We start from the raw sequence: 5884 nt of genomic DNA, 5'->3' as shown, positions 1-5884 counted from the left end.
GGTATTGATGGAACATATCTCAAAATAATAAGAGCTATTTATGACAAACCCACAGCCAATATACTGAATGGGCAAAAACTGGAAGCATTCCCTTTGAAAACTAGCACCAGACAAGGATGCCCTCTCTCACCACTCCTATTCAACATAGTGTTGGAAGTTCTGGCCAGGGCAATCAGGCAAGAGAAACAAAGGGTATTCAATTAGGAAAAGAGGAAGTCAAATTGTCTCTGTTTGCAGATGACATGACTGTATATTTACAAAACCGCATGGTCTCATCCCAAAATCTCCTTAAGCTGATAAGAAACTTCAGCAAAGTCTCAGGATACAAAATCAGTGTGCAAAAATCACAAGCATTCCTATACACCAATAACAGACAAACAGAGAGCCAAATCATGAGTGAAATCCCATTCACAATTGCTTCAAAGAGAATAAAATACCTACGAATCCAACTTCCGAAGGATGTGAAGGACCTTTTCAAGCAGAACTACAAACCACGGCTCACAGAAATAAAAGAGGACACAAACAAATGGTAGAACATTCCATGCTCACAGATAGGAAAAGTCAGGATCGTGAAAATGGCCACACTGCCCAAAGTAATTTATAGATTCAATGTCATCCCCATCAAGCTATCACTGACTTTCTTCACAGAATTGGAAAAAACTACTTTAAAGTTCACATGGAACCAAAAAAGAGCCAACATAGCCAAGGCAATCCTAAGCAAAAATAATGAAGCTGGAGGCATCACACTACCTGATTTCAAACTATACTACAAGGCTACAGTAACCAAAACAGCATGGTACTGGTACCAAAAGAGAGATATAGAACAGAACAGAGGCCTCAGAAATAACACCACACATTTACAACCATCTGATCTTTGACAAACCTGACAAAAATAAGAAATAGGAAAAGGATTCCCTATTTAATAAACGGTTCTGGGAAAGCTGGTTAGCCATATGTAGAAAGCTGAAACTGGATCCTTTCCTTACACTGTATACAAAAAGTAACTCAAGATGGATTAAAGACTTAAATGTAAGACCTAACACCATAAAAACCCTAGAAGAAAACCTAGACAATACCATTCAGGACATAGACATGGGCAAAGACTTCATGACTAAAACACCAAAAGCAATGGCAACAAAAGCCAAAATTGACAGATGGAATCTAATTAAACTAAAGAGTTTCTGCACAGCAAAAGAAACTACCATCAGAGTAAACAGGCAACCTACAGAATGGGAGAAAATTTTTGCAATCTACCCATCTGACAAAGGGCTAATATCCAGAATCTAAAAAGAACTTAAATTTACAAGAAAAAAACAAACAACCCATCAAAATTGGGCAAAGGATATGAACAGACACTTCTCAAAAGAAGACATTTATGCAGCCAACAGAAACATGAAAAAATGCTCATCACTGGTCATCAGAGAGCTGCAAATCAAAACCACAATGAGATGTCAACTTACGCCACTTATAATGGCAATCATTAAAAAGTCAGGAAACAACACATGCTGGTGAGGATGTGGAGAAATGGGAATGCTTTTACACAGTTGATGGGAGTGTAAACTAGTTCAACCATTGTGGAAGACAGTGTAGCAATTCCTCAAGGATCTAGAACTAGAAATACCATTTGATCCAGTGATCCCATTACTGGGCATAAACCCAAAGGATTATTAAACTTTCTACGATAAAGACACATGCACATGTATGTTTATTGCAGCCCTGTTCACAATAGCAAAGAGTTGGAACCAACTCAAATGTTCATCAATGATAGACTGGATTAAGAAAATGTGGCACATATACACCATGGAATACTATGCAGCCATAAAAAAGGATGAGTTCATGTCCTTTGCAGGGATATGAAGCTGGAAACCATCATTCTAAGCAAACTATCACAAGGACAGAAAACCAAACACTGCATGTTCTCACTCATAGATGGGAGTTTAACAATGAGAACACATGGACACAGGTTGGGGAACATCACACACTAGGGCCAATCAGCGGTTGGGGGTCTGGGGGAGGGATAGCATAAGGAGAAATACATAATGTAAATGACGAGTTGATGGGTGCAGTAAACCAACATGGCCCATGTATACCTATGTAACAAACATGCACGTTGTGCACATGTACCCTAGAACTTAAAGTATGATTTAAAAAAAAAGAAGAAAGGAAGGAAGGAAGGGAAGGAGAGAGAACACTGAGGCCAACCTGGAAACAGCATGAACATTGAATGTGCTCCCCAACCCATGCATGAATGAACTGGCAGGGAGAGGAAGCCTAGGTTTTGTGCAAAATTTCTGACCAATCACTGGCTAGCCACATGCAGACCCATGGGCACCCTCTAGGAGGCCAGACTTAAAAATAAAAGGAAGGATTGAAAGAAATCAAAGCACAGATACCACTGCCAGCATGCATACCACAGGGAGAGAGATTCCACAGATTAAGTCCAGGAAAGGTGTTTTTTTGTTTTCTCGTTTTTTGTTGTGTTTTGTTTCTCGAAAGACAGTTTTCCACTCCAACATACAAAGAGCTCAGAAATCACCACTCTGTCTTCACAAGAGAAAAGTTGGCCACACTGAGCGTCAAAACTCTTTTGATCCATCACAGAATTGAGCAAAGAGGACAAACCACCATCCCCAAAACTGGAGAAACAGGAGAATACAGGGAATCACAGATGACCAGAAACATAGGCCACAGGAAGTGGTAACTGGGAAGAACCCTTGAAAGGTAATAGATGAATTGCTGGAGGTGGAGCAAGGTCTGGCTTGAGAGATAAAAACTCCTTGGAACCCACTCATAGGGAGACTCCCACACTTTCATGAGTTTCACTGCCAGAAGCCCCATCAGATTCTCACACTGAAGATGGGGGAAAAAATTCTGGCATCCAGCAGGGAGATAAGAAAAGCAACAATTTTGAAATAAAGCTGGGGTTGGAGGAGTAACCATCATAACATGTTAACTGAGCATTCCGTTCTCCGTAATAAAGTCCTGCCCTCAAGAGAAATTTCTTTACCAGACTGTTATCCGACCTAGGAGAATGGCAATTAGACAACTTGAACCCTTTCTGTCCTGTTTCACATCAGGGGACAAAAAGAGAGCAAGACAGTCTCCTGAAGACACTCAGACCCACTTTAAAAAACCCTGAAATTTAATACGATTATAGAATGCTTCCACTCCCCAATACTTATCACCACATCAACAGGACTCTAGAATAGTGACAGTGGATTACAACTGAGAGAGCTGCAAGATACAGACTCCAGCTAAGAAACAGTAGATAAACATAAAACCTCACCCTAATAGTGTATTTACCTCAGTTCCCATTAACTGATACATCATTTCTGGGGCTTTCAGCAAAAAAAAAAAAATATATATATATATATATATATATGTAAGGCATGCTAAAGACTGGAAAAAACAGTCTGAAAAGACAAAGCAAGTGTCAGAACCATACTCAGGTATGACAGGTATTAGAATTATCAGATGGGAATTTAAAATAACTGATCAATACACCAAGAGTTCTAATGAAAAAAGTGAACAGCATGCAAGAACAGATGGGTAATACAAGCAGAGAGATGGGAACACTAAGAAAGAATCAAAGGAAATACTAGAAATAAAAAACACTAAACCAGAAATGAAGGATGCCTTTGATGGACTCATCCTTGCTCTGTGCCGTGACCCATAGACTGGGTCAAACTGAGAAAGAAACAGTAAGCTTAAAAATATTTCCATAGAAAGTTCCCAAACTGAAAATCAAAGAGAAAAAACAATAGGGCAAGAAATGAACAGAATACCCAAGAACTGTGGGAAAACTGAAAAAGGTATAAATACACATAATGAGAATGCTAGAAGGAAAAGGAAGACAGAAAAGGATTTGATATATTTGAATGATAATGGCTGAGACCATTCTGAAATTAATGACATGAAACCACAGTTCCAAGAAGCCCAAAGAATGCCAATGATATTTAATATCAAAAAACTTATAAACCACATATAACTAAAGACAAACAGAAAATCTTGAAAGAAGCCAGAGGAAAACCATTACCTTACCTATAGAGGAACAAGAAGAATTACAATGAACTTTAGAAACCATGTAAACAAGAAAAGACTGGAGTGAAATATCTAAACTGTTGAAAAAACGCCGCCAATCTAGAATTCTATACCCAGTGAAATAATCCATCAAAGGTGAAGAAGAAATAAAGACTTCCTCAGAACAAAAAAGACGGAATTTCTTGCCAGTAAACCTGCAACAGATGTTAAAAGCAATTATTTAGAAAGAAGGAAAAGTATATAGATCAGAAGTTTGAATCTACATAAGGAAGAAAGAACATTAGAAAAGGAACAAATGAAGGTAAAATAAAATGTGTTTTTCTTAATCTTAACTGTCCTAACAGATTATTGTCTGTTCAAATAATAGCAACAATATATTTAATAATTATAGCTTATGGGTAAGTAAAATGACATTAATAATGTAAGAGATGGAAGGAAGAAATTGGGAGTATTTTGTTATATGGCACTTACACTACTCATGAAATGGTATAGTATTATTTGAAAGTAGACTTAGATTATATAAATATACATAACAAATGCTACAGCAACCACTAAAAAATGTTAAGACTTATAATCAATATGCTAAAAAAGGAGAACAATGGAATAATAAAATGCTCAATTAAAACTAAGGCAATAAGATAAAAAAGAAACAAAGAATATAAAGCAATTACAAAACTGGTAGATACTAACCCAACTATATCAATAATAATTTTAAACATGAATTGTCTAAATAAACCAGTTAAAAGACAGACTGTCAATGTGGCTGAAAAACAAGACCCAACCATATGCTATCTATGAGAAATCCATCGTAAATATAAAGACACAGATAGGATAAAAGTAAAGGGATGGAAAGAGATATGCCGTGCTAGCACTAATCAAAAGAAGCTACAGTAGCTGTATTACTTTCAGACAAAGAAGACTTCAGAGCAAGAAAATTATTAGGATGAAGGGTATTTCATAATGTCAAAGGGACTGATTCTGCAACAAGATATACGGTGCTTATATACACCTAACAAGAAAATGTCAAAATAGGCGAGACAAAAACTGATAAAACTGCAGGAAAAATAGGCAAACCCATTATTATAATTGAAGACTCAATCACATCTGTCTCAATAATTGACAGATCCAGCACATAGAAAATTAGTAAAGATATAGTGAACAGAAAAGCACCATCAACATGAATTGGCATTTAGAGGATAGTTTATCTAATAACAATATATAGTCTCAAGTTAACCTAGAGCATACAAAAAGATGACAACATTTTGGATCATAAAACACACCTGAACAAATTTAAAAGAACCAGAAAATATACAAAGTATGCTCTTAGACCACAATGGAATTAAACTCAAAATCAGCAACTGAACAATAGCCGGAGAATCCCAAATTGTAGATTAAACATCACCTTTCTAAATAGCACATGGGTCAAAGAAAAAGTCTCAAGAGAAGTTTTGAAATATTACCTAAATGAAAATCAAGTTTTAATTTATGTGAATTTGTGAGATGCAGCAAAAGCAGTGTTGAAAGGAAAACTAGTAACATCAAATGCATATATTAGAAAATAAGAGGTCTATAATTAATAACATAAACTTCCATATTAGGAAACTAGAAAAAGAAAAGTAATAGCCTGAAGCAAGGAGAAAAAATAATAAAAATTAGAGTTTTGGTGAAATTGAAAAAGGAAATTAACAGAAAAATCAATAAAACCATAAGCAGGTTCTTTGGGGAAAAAAATCAACAAAATCAAGAAACCATTAGCAAGGTTAGCCATGAGAGAGAAAAGACACAAATTATGCATATGAGAAATGAAAAAGGGGCTATCACTACACACACACATACACACATA

Source organism: Mandrillus leucophaeus, unplaced genomic scaffold (assembly GCF_000951045.1).
Source record: "Mandrillus leucophaeus isolate KB7577 unplaced genomic scaffold, Mleu.le_1.0 Scaffold623, whole genome shotgun sequence".
Taxonomy (NCBI): Eukaryota; Metazoa; Chordata; class Mammalia; order Primates; family Cercopithecidae; genus Mandrillus; species Mandrillus leucophaeus.
This window is presented reverse-complemented; position numbering follows the sequence as displayed.